The sequence below is a fragment of the Hyla sarda genome, unplaced genomic scaffold (assembly GCF_029499605.1).
Source record: "Hyla sarda isolate aHylSar1 unplaced genomic scaffold, aHylSar1.hap1 scaffold_609, whole genome shotgun sequence".
Taxonomy (NCBI): Eukaryota; Metazoa; Chordata; class Amphibia; order Anura; family Hylidae; genus Hyla; species Hyla sarda.
Window position 1 is genome coordinate 34,991 of NW_026610624.1, and position 16,451 is coordinate 51,441.

The 16,451-nt window shown below is 43.5% G+C and overlaps 1 long non-coding RNA gene across 6 annotated transcripts in view; it reads left to right on the top strand.

The window, feature by feature from the left end:
- LOC130341006 (uncharacterized) overlaps nucleotides 1–16,451 on the top strand; it is a 189,858-nt gene that overhangs the window by 20,428 nt on the left and 152,979 nt on the right. For 5 of the 6 annotated variants that reach the window (XR_008881022.1, XR_008881021.1, XR_008881023.1 and 2 more), the window contains exons 5-6: nucleotides 3,358–3,465; nucleotides 7,183–7,278. This is a non-coding gene — a long non-coding RNA (uncharacterized LOC130341006). The remainder of the gene's footprint in view (nucleotides 1–3,357; nucleotides 3,466–7,182; nucleotides 7,279–16,451) is intronic. The other variant, XR_008881020.1, reaches the window with a different exon arrangement.

Here is a 16,451-nt window from a genome sequence, read left to right on the forward strand (position 1 = left end):
TAGCTCAGGCCACAGGTCAAGCCGGCACACCCAGTAGTCAAGGGGTTCATCGCTCCTCAGAGTGTCGATATCTGCGGTTAAGGCCAGGTAGTCTGCTACCTGTCGGTCAAGTCGTTCTCTGATGGTGGACCCCGAAGGGCTGTGGCGATGCGTAGGACTTAAAAAGCTCTGCATGTCCTCCATCAACAGCATGTCTGTACAGCATCCTGTCCTTGCCGGCGTGTTCATGGGAGGAGGAGGAGGATTACTTTCACCTCTTTCCCTGTTAGATCCCTGTTGTGCTGTGACATGACCCTTATACGCTGTGTACAGCATACTTCTTAATATATTTTGGACCTGCTGAATCCTTTCCGCCTTGCTGTAATGCAGTAACACGTCAGGCACTTTATGTTTATACCGGGGATCTAGTAGCGTGGACACCCAGTACAGGTCGTTCTCCTTCATCCTTTTTATACAAGGGTCCCTCAACAGGCACGACAGCATGAAAGACCACATTTGCACAAGGACGGATGCCGAGCTACTCATGTCCCATTCCTCGTCCTCAGTGATGTCAGGGAAGGTATCATCTTCTTCCCCCCTAGCCATGTACAACACCACGGGAACCAGATAGGTGACAAGGAGCACCCTGGGATGCCTGCTGTGGTTGGTCTTCCTCCTCCTCTTCAAAGCCACATTCCTCCTCTGACTCCTCTTCCTCACAATCCTCTTCCAGCGTTGCCGCAGGTCCAGCAAGTGATGCTGATAAGGCTGTTTCTGGTGGTGATGGTGTCCACAACTCTTCCTCTTCATGCTCATCTACTGCCTGATCCAGCACTCTTCGCAGGGCATGCTCCAGGAAGAAAACAAACGGTATGATGTCACTGATGGTGCCTTCGGTGCGACTGACCAGGTTTGTCACCTCCTCAAAAGGACGCATGAGCCTACAGGCATTGCGCATGAGCCTCCAGTAACGTGGCAAAAAAAATTCTCAGCTCCGCAGATAATGTCCTAGCACCCCGGTCATACAAATATTTGTTGACAGCTTTTTCTTGTTGGAGCAGGCGGTCGAACATTAGAAGTGTTGAATTCCAACATGTCGGGCTGTCGCAAATCAAGCGCCTCACTGGCATGTTGTTTCGCCGCTGGATATCTGACAAGTGCGCCATGGCCTTGTAGGAATGCCTGAAATGGCCACACACCTTCCTGGACGGCTTCAGGACATCCTGTAAGCCTGGGTACTTGAGCACAAAGCGTTGTACAATCAGATTACACACTTGTCATGCACAGCACATGTGTCAACTTGAACCTAAAAAAAGTCCTATGTACTGTGGTCTGAATAAAATTGGGGAAAACCCAAAGCAACCACTAAAAAAACCTATAAATACGCCACTGCAGCGTATAGGGTAAACCCACCAAGAGTAAAAGATGTATATAATAAAATAAATAAAAAGTATATAAATCTGAAAAATCAATTACCATAGAATTATATAAATATAATTTTATTTTACAAAAAATACATATATCATACACAAGCAAGAAAAGTTAGTAATAATATATAGCTATATAACATACATAAAAATAGTAATCATTAGCGCAATTTGATAATGTGTATAATCATTTAAAAAATATATTTATATGTATATATATATGTAAATAAATAAGCTTACATACATTTCTTTATCTTTAAGGTTACATACATTTTGTTATGTTTTAAATTGAGTGTCACATTGCACGTATATATATTTTTTAGCAAAAGGTGTTTTTATGATCCATTGGTGATCAGTTGACCCCGACATTTACGTCTTCCCTTATTACAACTTTTTTACATCCTTTTTCCCGTCCCTGCTATCCTTTGCATTTTTTAAGCTTATTTATTTACATATATATATACATATAAATATATTTTTTAAATGATTATACACATTATCAAATTGCGCTAATGATTACTATTTTTATGTATGTTATATAGCTATATATTATTACTAACTTTTCTTGCTTGTGTATGATATATGTATTTTTTGTAAAATAAAATTATATTTATATAATTCTATGGTAATTGATTTTTCAGATTTATATACTTTTTATTTATTTTATTATATACATCTTTTACTCTTGGTGGGTTTACCCTATACGCTGCAGTGGCGTATTTATAGGTTTTTTTACATGTGTCAACTTGCCCAACCTCAATGCCGCCAACAAATTTGTTCCGTTGTCACAAACCACCTTGTCGATCTCCAGTTGGTGCGGAGTCAGCCACTGGTCCACCTGTGCGTTCAGAGCCGACAGGAGCGCTGGCGCGGTGTGACTCTCCGCTTTGAGGCAAGTCAACCCCAAGATGGCGTGACACTGCCGTATCCGGGATGTGGAATAGCACCTGGGGAGCTGGGGGGGAGGGGGTGCCGATCATGTGGAGCAAGACGCAGCAGTGGACTCGGCCGATGATGTTATGGAAGAGGATGGAGTAGGATGAGTCGTGGCGGTGTCACCAACTCCTCTGCAGAGCCACGCATTCCATGCTTGGCAGCCGTCACCAGGTTTACCCAATGCGCAGTGTAGGTGATATACCTGCCCTGACCATGCTTTGCAGACTAGGTATCAGTGGTTAGATGGACCCTAGCCCCTACACTGTGTGCCAGGCATGCCATAATTTCCTTTTGCACAATGGAGTAAAGGTTGGGGATTGCCTTTTGTGCAAAAAAATTTCGGCCGCGTACCTTCCACTGCGGTGTCCCAATGGCTACAAATTTTTTAAAGGGCTCAGACTCCACCAGCTTGTATGGTAAAAGCTGGCGGGCTAGCAGTTCCGACAAGCCAGCTGTCAGACTTTGAGACATTGTCTTCTTGCGCTCACACATCTCCTTGACAGACACCTGGCTGTGGGCAGATGAGCAGGAAATGTTTAAGGTGAGAGACGGAGAGGCGGTTGGTTGAGAGGGGGCAAGGAGGGTAGCAGTGGTTGACCTGGCTGAAGATGCTGGACCAGGAGGAGGATGGCGGCTTTGACTGTGTGTGCTGCTTGTACTGATGTGTTGATCCCATAGGCGTTTGTGATGTGACATCATGTGCCTTCGCAAAGCAGTTGTGCCTAGGTGGGTGTTGGACTTTCCACGACTCAGTTTCTTCTGGCACAGGTTGCAAATGGCCTCGCTGTTGTCAGAGGCAGACACACAAAAAAAATGCCACACTGCTGAGCTCTGCGATGACTGCATTCTGGTGGTGGCAACCAGATTGATTGGCGTCCCGTCTGGCTGACCCCAGGTGCCGATGCATGCTGTCTGACTGTGCCACTAGCTCCTTGCGATGACCTCCCCCTGCTTCCAACTCATCTCCTCCTCTCTGTCTCCCCATCTGAACTTTCCCCCTCTTCTTCTCTTCTAGCGGGCACCCACGTGGCATCCACGGACACATCGTCATCATCAACACCTTCACCGCTATCTGACACCTCAAGAAAGGAAGCAGCAGCGGGTACAACATCATCATCACACCGTAAGTCCATGTGTGTAATGCTGCCTGACTGAGACATATCCCTGTTAGCTACATTCTCTGGCAATAATGGTTGTGCATCACTCATGTCTTCAAACTGATGTGTAAATAACTCCTCGGATCAAGTAAAGCTGCTGTGGTGCTAGTGTTGGTGGTGGCGGCAGGCGGGCAAGTGGTAGCATGAGAGGTGCCCGAAGCTAAGCTAGAGGAGGAGAAGGATGGTGCGTCAAGGTTCCGAGCGAAAGCTGTAGTAGATTGGGTGTCTTGTGATAGCCAGTCAACTAAGTCCTCAGAACTTTGGGGGTTCAGGGTACATGGCCTCTGAACCCTGGCCATTCTAGGGCCAAAGGGAATCCCAGCACCACGATGGCCCCTGCGGGGTAGCCTTCCTCTGCCTGTAACTTTTTTGGTTAAATTTGCACAAGTGTCACACCACACGTGAACTGACAGTGACGACTGGTTTTATTTAACAGCCAAAAAAGTTTTTTTTTTTTTTATTTGCACAACTGTCACACCAAATGTGATTTGCACTAGTGTGACTAATGAGCAAAAAAGCTTGCCAGCGGAGTTCCCCTTTTAAGCAGTGGTCCCCAACCAGGGTGCCTCCAGCTGTTTCAAAACACACGGACTGATATATTTCAGCCCTTTGAATACTGTAGTAGTTAGTTGCTTTAAAGAAAAAAAGCTTGCCAGCGGAGTTCCCCTTTTATGCAGTGGTCCCCAACCAGGGTGCCTCCAGCTGATGCAAAACACACGGACTGATATATTTCAGCCCTTTGAATACTGTAGTAGTTAGTTGCTTTAAAGAAAAAAAAGCTTGCCAGTGGAGTTCCCCTTATAAGCAGTGGTCCCCAACCAGGGTGCCTCCAGCTGTTGCAAAACACACGGACTGATATCTTTTAGCCATTTGAATACTGTAGTAGTTAGTTGCTTGAAGTTTGATTCTGGAGTACCCCTTTTAACCAGCGGTTCCCTCCCAACCAGGGTGCCTCCAGCTGTTGCAAGACACATGGACTGATATCTTTCAGCCCTAAAAAAGGGCTTTTTTGGGTGCTGTCCTTAAAGCAGATGTTACACTAGTGCTTTAGAAGTAAACTGGACCCTGAATACACCACCTAGCAGCAACCTAGTTATCGCTTTCCCTATACAGCAGGAGCAGCTTCTCTGACCCTCCACTTCCTAAGCCTGCAGCATGCTGAATGAGGGTAAAATGGCGTCCGTGCAAGAGGAAGGAGGGTCTGGAAGGGAGGGACTGCTGCTGATTGGCTGTAATGTGTCTGCTGACTCTGACTCACAGGGTCAAAGTTTACTGCAATGTTAAAGTATAGGGGGCAGATCAATGCGAACGCGAACATACTAAATTCGCCGGGAACTGTTCGCCGGCGAACAATTCGCGACATCTCTAGTGAGGAGCTGAGAAGTTTGTCTGTGTGATCCTGAAGGAGGCCCAAGGCCTAGTCCAGCAGCCATGCATCTACTACCAGTTAACCCCTGCAGGTGAAAGTCAAAGCCTGGCAGTAAGCACAAATCCAGGGGCCAAGTCCAGTCAAGATAGTCAAGTCAGTCAAGTCTTTCAAGTTACCAAATAAAGCATGGATTGCTTCAGTCAGTCCAAGTCCACTACAAGTCCCAGCAAGCCGTTAAGCTTCTCTATGTTCACTCTGCATCTCCTTGGGCCTAAACTGAGCTGTATAGACTTTAACACCTTGTCTGCCTCAGTAAAAAGCCATTAATCCATAACCTTGCTTCGGAGTGATTATTTGCCCCGTGCCTGGACCAGGAATAATCGGCTACAACTCGGGTGTTGAATGGTTAACCATGCCCTGGCATCACGATCACTAAAGGTTTACTTACATCTGCACTTATACACCCTCAACACACTACAACTCCCAGCATGCACTGTCAGACCGTGCATGCTGGGAGTTGTAGTTTGGCAACAGCAGAAGTCACACTGTTGGGGAAACACTGAATTAGTCTGTTACCTAACTTAGTGTTTCCTCAACAGTGTGCCTACAGCTGGGCCAATATTACAACTCCCAGCATACAAGACCTGTCAGTGCATTCTGGGAGTTGCAGTTTTGCAACAGCTGGAGGTCTCCCCCCCCCCCCCCTCAAAGGTGAATGTATATGTTATGTACATATGTACAGGATATGTGAATGCATGGAGCCTACAACTGAAGGCATCCTGTTTGGGAAACACTGCCTTAGGGTGCGTTCACACGCGCAGATTTTTTAGCAGGTTTTCCGCTGCGTATTTGAAAGTGGGCGGGCTATTCTTTGCTGTCCGCAGCAGATTTTCCGCGGCGGAATCTACGCTGCGGAAACTCCGCCGCAGTCCCTACTGACTTCAATGGGGATTGCGGCGGATTTTCCGCAGTGTACATTCCGCCGCAGAAAATCTGCTGCGGACATCCAAGAAGAGCCCGCCCCCTTTCAAATACGCAGCGGAGAACCCGCTAAAAAATCTGCGCGTGTGAACGTACCCATAGGGTGTTTTTTGGTGGAGGCGGCAAGTGCAATGCTTGTATCCGAGTCCGCCCTTGTGCAAATCCCTAATTTAGGTCTCAAATGCACATGACCCTCTTTCATTTTGGAGCCCTGTCGTATTTCAAGGCAACAGTTTAGTTCCACACATGGGGTATTTCCTTACTCGGGAGAAATTGTGTTACAAATTGGGGGAGGGGGGCTTCTTCTCCTTTTTACACCTTATGAAAAGGGAAAGTTGGGGTCTACACCAGTATGTTACTGTAGAAAAATTCTACAGTATTGTTTACACCAACATTGTAGTGTTTCCCCAACTTTTCATTTGTACAAGTGGTAAAAGGAGAAAAAGACCCCCAAATTTCTCCTGAGTACACAAATTCCCCCAAATGTGGATGTAAAGTGTTATGCAGGAACAAAACAGGGCTCAGGAGGAAAGGAGGAACTTTGGGATTTTGGAGAGAGGATTGAAGTCAGGGGCCATATGGCTTTTACAAAGCCCCCCATGGTGCCAGAACAGCGGAAAGCCCCCACATGTGACACAATTTTAGAAACTACACCCCTCAAGGAACATAACATGGGATACAGTGAGTATTAACACCCCTAGGTGTTTGCCAATTTTTGTTACAGTGAGTCGTAAAAATGAAAATTGAGAATTTTTAAACTAAAATGCTGGTGTAACCCCATATGTGGCCCTAAGCTGTTGCTTTTAAATACCACAGGGCTCCTGAGTGAGAGAGCTCCATATGCATTTGAGGACTAAATGAGGGATTTGCATTATAGCAGACTTGGATGTACAGTAAGGGTAAGAGAGGGACATGCCCCCTGCCTGTGAGAAGATTAAAATTCAGTGTGATCTGATATAAGCTGATTTGAAAAGAAATACAGAAGCTAGACACATACAAGTTATATGTACATGATCAGGATGAGGTACTGAGTAACATAACTTTTTTTTCTGTGATATGATAGGTACACTTTAACCAAGGTTCATTATTTTTCTTCTGTTCTTTCTTTCTTATGTGTCTTCTTTTCTTTTTCTTCCTCCCTGCCTTCTAAAATGACTTTTTTCATATAACTTTTTTCATATAATGTTTTTTATTTTTATTTTGCCTGGTAAAATGTTAGATATCACAATGAAAACCAGACAAGCCCCACTAAACACTATAAAATCATGCAGCGGCCTTACTGGCTTTCTTTGTTAATCCTCCTTTGTGACATCACACATGTGACATCATCAAGTGTTTGGAGCTATCTCTACCAGCCACTAGTACAGTATCAGAGGGAGAGCACACAAAGAGCAGAAGATGAGGAAGGGGCCAAGATTACACAGGAGAGGTACAAAAATCCTAAATGTTGATCAGAATACATCCAGATGACTTGCAAATGATGACTAGATCTATTACATGATATGTCAAAATAATAATGTAAATTGTATTAAATCAAATGATTTAACCATACACTTTGCTGGTGTTCACAAATGACCAAGCATATACTGTATTTTCAATTCTATTACACAAAGAGGGAAATTTATCAAAACCAGTAGAGAGGAAATGTTGCCCTGTAGCCCATAGCAACCAATCAAATTGCTTCTTTCATTTTTAACAAGGCAACTGAAAAAATCTGATTGGTCGCAATGGCAACTGGTCAACTTTTCCTTCCTTTGCACACGTTTTGATAAATTTTGACAACCCCCCCCTCAACTTAGTCAGGGTGGGTGGGGGATATAAGTACTGTATGGGTATATTAAAGGGGTACTCCCCTGGAAAACATAAATTTGTTTAAATCAACTGGTGCCAGAAGTTAAACAGATTTGTAAATTACTTCTATTTAAAATCTTAACCCTTCCAGTACTTATCAGCTGCTGTATTTTCCAGAGGAAATTCTTTCTTTTTGAATTTCCTTTCTGTCTGACCACAGTGCTTTCTGCTGACACCTCTGTCCATTTTAGGAACTGTCCAGAGTAGGAGCAAATCCCCATAGGAAACCTATCCTGCTCTGGACAGTTCCTAAAATGGACAGAGGTGTCAGCAGAAAGCACTGTGGTCAGACAGAAAGGAAATTCAAAAAGAAAAGAACTTCCTCTGGAAAATACAGCAGCTGATAAGTAAGGGAAGGGTTACAATTATTTTTAAATAGAAGTAATTTACAAATCTGTTTGTCAAGTCTATAAGGGGAGATTTATCAACACCTATGCAGTGGAGAGTGGTGCAGTTGCCCATAGGAACCAATCAGATCGCTTTTTTAGTTTTTTAGATGCCATTTTTAAAATGAAAGAATAAATCTAGATGGTTGCTATAGGCAACTGGTCAAATTTTCCTCTCCACAGGTTTTGATAAATCTCCCCAATGTGTCAAAATATTAATCTAGATTGTATTAAAGATAATTATTTAACTATACACTTTGCTGATGTTCCCAAGTGACCAAGTATATACTTTCTATTCAATTCTATTACACAAAGAGTTAGAGGGGAGTTGTAAGGACTGTATGGGTATATTAAGTCTACGGGGGAGAATAATCAAAACCTGTTCAGAGGAAGAGTTGCTGAGTTGCCTTTTCAAAAATGAAAGAAGCGATCTGATTGGTTGCTATGGGCAACTCAGCAACTTCCCTCTGGACAGGTTTTGATAAATCTTCTCCGCTAAGTCTACTGGGGAGAATAATCAAAACCTGTGTAGAGGAAGAGTGGAGCAGTTCATCATAAAAACCAATCAGATTGCTTCTTTCTGAGTTTGCAGAGGCCTATTTAAAAATGAAAGAGGCAATTTTATTGGTTACTATGGGCAACTGGTCAACTTTTCATCGGCACAGGTTTTAATTATTCTCCCCCTATATGTATAGTTTTCCATACATAGAAAAAAAACACCTATATGGTCAGTTGACAGGGAATTAATATAAGCGATCTCTAACTTTAAAAATTACCTTCTGTTATAACCTAAAACAAGAATTCAGGCTGAAATAATGCATATTTAACTATAATAATGCTGGATTTCATGTATGACTATTAACCCCTTCCAGCAAACGTCCAATACATTTTCTATCACCATGTCCGTTGGCATGGTGATAGAAACGTCTTGTCAGCTGTTCTGAACAGCTGACCATTGACACTATGCAGCTGGGGACCAATCAGAATGGTCCCCTGCTGCTGATCTTTGTAATTAGATAGTCAGTTAGTGACTGACTAATGACAAGGACTTGCAGGGTTCCGGGCTGATCGGGTCTCTGGTGACCCGATAGCCCGGAAAATAAGGATGATCGGAGCTGTCAGAGACAGCTCTGATCATCCTGAGGGATAGGAGCAAGGTGGCAGCTGCCACCTCGCTCCTGCCCCCTGCCATTGGTTGTCAGGACTAGCTGACCAATGGCAGGAGGGGGGTGGGAGGTTAAAGTTGAAATCCCCACTCTGCCCGCCCCTGGATGTCAGGGCAGAGTGGGGGGAAGATGATGGCGGGTGCTGTGACCGACGATTGCGGCGGGACCGGCAGCGGAATCGGGACAGGCAGCTGCAGGGTCGGCGGAGGTAGCAGTAAAGATCAGCGGTAAGTGATCTTTACTGCTGCCTTCCAGGAGTTGCCAAACTACAAATCCCAGCAAGCCCAGACAGCCAAAGCCTGTCTGGGCATGCTGGGAGTTGTAGTTTTGCAACATCTGGAGGGCCACAGTTTGGAGAACACTGTGCAGTGGTGTCCAAACTGTAGCCCTTCCAGATGTTGCAAAACTAAAACTCCCAGCATGTCCAGACAGTCCAGGCATGCTGGGAGTTGTAGTTCTGTAACATCTGGCTCTTCAGATGTTGCAGAACTACAACTCCCATCATGCCTGGACAGTCTGGGCATGCTTGGAGTTGAAGTTTTACAACATCTGGAGGGCTACAGTTCGGACACCACTGCACAGTGGTCTCCAAACTGTGGCCCTCCAGATGTTGCAAAACTACAACTCCCATCATGTCTTTCAGCTGTCTGGGAGTGCTGGGAGTTGTAATTTTGCAACAGCTGGAGGCACCCTTGTTGGGAAACACTGAGTTATGCACGGACAGCCAAAGGGCATGCTGGGAGTGTTAGTAGTATGCCTCCTGCTGTTACATAACTACAAGTCCCAGCATGCCCTTCAGTTGTCACTGTATGCTAAGAGTTGTAGTTTTTGCAATGGCTGAAGGCACACTGGTTGCGTTAGGTAGGTTGTTACCTAATTCAGTGTTTCGCAACCAGTGTGCCTCCAGCTGTGGCAAACTACAACTCCCAGCATGCACTGATAGACCGTACATGCAGGGAGTTGTAGTTTTGCAGCAGCTGGAGGCACACTGATTGCAAAACACTGAGATAAGTAACAAACTCTGTGTTTTGCAACCAGTGTGCCTCCAGCTGTTGTATAACTTCAACCCCCAGCATGCACGGACAGCCAAGGGGCAAAGGGGCATGCTGGTAATGGTAGTTTTGCAACAGCTGGAGTTTTGCTTCCCCCCCCCCCCTCCCCAATGTTAATGTACAGGGTACATTCAGAATGGTCCCCTGCTGCTGATCTACAGCGAGTCTCTTGCTACAAGTTTGAGATGCAGCAAATTTTCAACCGCAGCTCAAACTCCCAGAGGGAAACTCGCTGTAGACCCCCGCCCTGTCAGTGTACCCTAAAAACACTACACTACACCTTTACAAAATAAAGGGTAAAACACTACATATCCTCATACCCCTACACAGCCCCCCCCCCCCCCAAATAAAAAAAAAAAATTCTCGTACGACACTGTTTCCAAAACAGAGCCTCCATCTGTTGCAAGACAAGTCCCAGTATTGCCGGACAGCGATTGACTTTCCAGGCATGCTGGAAGTTTTGCAACAGCTGGAGGCACCCTGTTTGGGAAACACTGTTATAGGGTATTTTTGGTATCGGAGGCAAGTGTAATTCTTGTATCCGGGTCCGTCCCATCCAAATCCCTTATTTAGTCCTCAAATGCACATGGGGCTCTCTCACTTCGGAGCCCTGTCGTATTTCAAGGCAACAGTTTAGGGCCACATATGGGGTATTTCCGTACTCAGGAGAAATTGTCTAACAAATTTTGGTGGGCTTTTTCTCCTTTTACCCCTTATGAAAAGGTAAAGTTGGGGTCTACTCCAGCATGTCATTGTAAAAGGAAAAAAAAGACCCCAAAAAATTTGTAACGCAAATAGTACGGAAATAACCCATATGGGGGCATAAAATGCTCTGCGGGCACCCAAAAAGGCTCAGGAGTGAGAGCGCACCATGTACATTTGAGGTGATTTGCACAGGGGTGGCTGATCGTTACAGCTGTTCTGACATAAACACACACAAAAAAAAATGTGACCTCATTTTGGAAACTACACCCCTCACGGAACGTAACAAGGGGTATAGTGAGCCTTAATACCCCACAGATGGACGTGAAAATGAAAATTTTATATTTTTTCACTAAAATGCTGGTGTTATCACAAATTTTTCATTTTTACAAGGGGTAATAGAAAAAAGACCCCCAAAATTTGTAACCCCATTTCTTCTGAGTATATAAATACCCCAAAAGTCAAATGTGGCTCCTTCTCTTCTGAGCATTGTAGTGCGCCCGCAGTGCATTTGACATCCACATATGGGGTATTTCCATACTCAGAAGAGATGGGGTTACAAATTTTGGGGGGCATTTTCTCCTATTGTAAAATAGGCGGAAAAAAAAATTATTTACACATCCAACTTTAACGAAAAGTCGTCAAAAACCTGTGGGGTGTTAAGGCTCACTGTACCCCTTGTTACGTTCCTTGAGGGGTGCAGTTTCCAAAATAGTGTTCCACATGTTTTTTTGTTTTTCTTTGCTGTTCTGGCACCACAGGGGCTTCCTAAATGTGACATGCCCCCCAAAAACCATTTCCGCAAAATTCACTCTCCAAAATCCCATTGTCGCTCCTTTCCTTCTGAGTCCTCTACTGCGCCCGCTGAACACTTTACTATCAAAAAACAGCTGCCACTGAAAACAAAGTGCACTCCACTGAGTTAACAACAATATCTTTATTAGTACAAAACAGCAGATCAAGGCTCCTAAAGAGCCAAAACACAGCCTCAGAGAAGGGCCATGACCCCCTGCCCTGAGTAAATGACCCCGTCCTACTGAAAATATGATATTAATAAATGGTGTCGGCTCAATGTGGCTACTCAAGATAATACAATGTAAGGGCACAGTGGGCACCACAATATTATAGCATATAATATATAATCCTAGATAGGATGCAATAATACAATAATATTAAACCTAGAATGCTGCCCTATTGCCAATATACAATACCACACGTGGGATGCACTCCACACAGGCCAACGACACAGATGTTGTAACAGAGGACGGGGTCACTGAACCCCACACGTTCCGTCGCGAAGCGACTTCCTCAGGGGTGTTGTAGTCACTGTGTGATAAGCCTCATTATATACTGTTGCGGAGGATGAAAAATCAATAAAATACCCGGCAGGTGCGCTCCATGTGAATAAAATTCATAAGTAAAAGCATCCCAGAGTTATTAATGCTTGATGTGGCAGTGGTCAGATGCGCAAAAAATGCTCTGGTCTTTACGATACTTGCATCATTTCTTGGTGAAAAATTCAAAAATTTCATTAAAAATGTGATAATTTTGCATTTTTCTAACTTTGAAGCACTCTGCTTGTAAGGAAAATAGAAATACCAAATAAATTATATATTGATTCCCATATACAATATGTCTACTTTATGCTTGCATCATAAAGTTGACATGTTTTTAGTTTTGGAAGACATCAGAGGGCTTCAAAGTTCAGCAGCAATTTTCCAATTTTTCTCAAAATTTTCAAAATCGGAATTTTTCAGGGACCAGTTCAGTTTTGAAGGGGATTTCATATTAGAAATACCCCACACATGCCCATAAATGTCCCCATTATAAAAACTGCACCCCTCAAAGTATTCAAAATGACATTCAGAAAGTTTGTTAACTCTTTAGGTGTTTCACAGGAATAGCAGCAAAGTAAAGGAGGAAATTAAAAATCTCCATTTTTTACACTAACATGTTCTTGTAGACCCAGTTTTTGAATTTTTACAAGGGGTAAAAGCCGAAAAAGACCCCCAAAATGTGTAACCCAATTTCTCTCGAGTAAGGAAATACCTGATATGTGAACGTAAAGTGCTCTGTGGGTGCCCTAGAGGGCTCAGAGGCAAAGGAGCGACAATGGGATTTTGGAATGTGAATTTTGCTGAAATGGTTTTTGGGGGGCATGTCACATTTAGGAAGCCCCTATGGTGCCATGACAATAAAAAAAACAAAAAACACATGGCATACTATTTTGGAAACTACACCCCTCATGTCACGCGACATGGGGGTGTAGGGGGTCATTTTGACAGGGGGTAATAGGAGAAAAAGCCTCCCAAAATTTTAACCCCGTTTCTTCTGAGTATAGAAATACCCCACATGTGGATGTAAAGTGCTCTGCTGGCAAACTTCTCAGAAGAGAAGGAGCACCATTGGGCTTTTGGAGAGAGAATTTGTTTGGAATAGAAGTCGGGGACCATGTGCGTTTACAAAGCCCCCATGGTGCCAGAACAGTGGACCTCCCCCGCATGTGACCTAATTTTGGAAACTACACCCCTCACAGATTGTAATAAGGGGTGCAGTGAGCATTTACACCTCACTATCGTTTGACAGATCTTTGGGACAGTGGGCTGTGCAAATGGAAAATTTCATTTTTACGAAAAAAATTCAAAAAATCTGTCAGACACCTGTGGGGTGTAAACTCTCACTGCAACCCTTTTTACATTCTGTGAGGGGTGTTGTTTCCAAAATAGGCTCACATGTGGGGGGTCCACTTTTTCCTGCAGCATGAGGGTTTTATAGACGCACATGGCCTTTAATTCCAGACACATTCTCTCTCCAAAAGCCCAGTGGCGCTATTTCTCTTCTGAGTATTGTAGTTTGCCCGCAGAGCACTTTACATCCATATATGGGGTATTTATATACTCAGAAGAAATGGGGTTACAAACTTTGGGGGCTTTTTTTCCTATTACTCCTTGTGAAAATGTACACACACTGTACCCATAATAATAATAATACTGCCACACACTGTTTTTTTTTTATTTCAGATGAATCCCACCCCTGCACTGTCCTCCACCTCCAGACCCCTCTGTCCTTCGCCCCCTCCAGATTCCTATGCCCCCTCCCTTGGCCAGACCCCTTTGTCTGCCTCCTCCTCCAGACTCCTCTTTTCTCCTCCTCCAGATGACTTTGTCCACCTCCTCCTCCAGAGCTCTTTGTTCTCCTCCTGCAGATTCCTCTGCCCCCACCTCCTCCAGACCCCTCTGTCTGCCACCTCCAGACTCCTCTGTCTGCTTCATCTAAACTGCTTAGTCTTTCCCCAGGCTCCTCTTTCCTCCTCCAGATTCCTCTGTCCTCCTCCTCCAGATGATTCATGATAGATGTGTATATGACTGGTATATGTATGACAGACAGTCATACACAAATTCATACGCACACACACACCTATCATACATATATCATTACGTACACACATCGTACATAAATCTATCCTACATTCATACTTGCATACATCTATCATACATACTTGCATACATCTTACATGCATACATACATCTATCATGCATGCACACATCTATCATACATGCATGTATACATCTATCATACATACACACATCTATCATACATACATACATACATCTATTATACATACAAACATATATCATAGACCATCTATCATACATATATACATGCATGCATTCATCTATTATACATACACACATCTACCATACATGCATACATACATCTGTCATGCATACATCTATAATACATACCCACATGACAGCTCTATCATGCCATCACCTGGAGATCACCACCACTCATCAGGGTCCAGGGATCAGGTTGGAGACAGCGCTGAATAAGCTGGCCATCACTCCTTGCCCTCACTTGGCGCTGGTGTGATTTGTCCAGGACGCAATTAATTTTATTACACCGACAGTTGCAGGCTAGGGGCAGGCATGCGTGCCTGGTCAGGGAACTTCTGCTCCCAACAGCCTCAGCAGCTGCCCGATCTCATGGGACTTGGGGTCCGGTGTGAACCACTGCTGTCTTAAAGCAGCGGTTGTAATATTTATTTTAAAAAATGTAAGGAAAAAAAATAAAAACTCCGATCTGAGACCCCCCCCCAGCAACACCCCTGTTGGTTGTACATAAAAAAAATGATGTAAAATATAAAAATGTAAAATAAAAAAAATGAATATATAATCACCATATAAAATGGTATCCTGACACCACAAATTAGTCAATATATCCATACTGTAATTATAGAGTATTTTTGCGCTGGAACCTATTTGGGTACCACTATGTGAGGAAGAGCGTGCTTATAATACTATCTCCGGCACAAGGACGCTGCTACAAAGTATCGCATTGGCTCTCCACAAGCACTTACACCCTCTCTGCTGCCTGATCTCCGCTCCCAACATTGGGCTGGACGCAGAACTGTGCCATTCAGCTGGCATCTCAGTGCAACTAAGCCACGAGCGGAGAAACGTCACTTACAGTCCTTAGGGCCCATCCAGAGGACTTCTTGTGACTGCAGGTAATATTCATCATTGTGGCCGGGTACATCCCGTGCCAACCTACACAGAAGCATTGTCTGACATTCACGCAGATGGGTTTTCACCATAAGGACACAGACAGACTTTAGGAGACCCTTGTTGGTTTCTCTCTTTTTTTTGCCCTCACTAAATTCTCTGATTTAAATGATTACTGTATGGACATATATTGACTAATTTATGGTGTCAGGATTTCATTTCATATGGTGATTATATATGCATTTTTTATTTCACTCCCTGTATGTTAGTCTGTTCAGAATTTAGTGTAATATATCTTTTTAATAATTAGCATACAATAAAATTATTTATTTTATGTACAACCAATGATATCCCTAGTCTTCAATCAATTCTATACCTTGAGGTCTGTTTCTATATATATATAAATATATATATATAGAGAGAGAGAGAGAGAGAAATGGTGTGGTACTGACCACTGCATAGGTTAGGTCTCCCAATATTAATCAGAAAGAATAGTGGTTGAGGGAACCTTTAAAATATTAGTTTTTAATTATAATTAAAAACTAATATAAAAACTAAAACGAATATTTTAAAGGTTCCCTCAACCACTATTCTTTCTATATATATATATATATATATATATATATATATATATATATATACATACATACAGTGGTCCCTCAATATATGATGGTAATTGGTTCCGGGAGGACCATTGTATGTTGAAACCATCATATGTTGAGTACATATCTCTATGGAAAACTGGTAATTGGTTCCTGAGTCAATAAAATTTCAACCCAAAGTAAGTAAAAATAACCACACAAAGTACCGATAAACCAGAAAAAAAAAAGAGGGTTTTGTACAGGGTGAATCCAGTTGTTGCAAAACTACAGCTCTCAGCATGCCCAGATGCTCTCTATTTTTACAACACAAGGATGCACCCTGGTAGGTAAACAGTGAG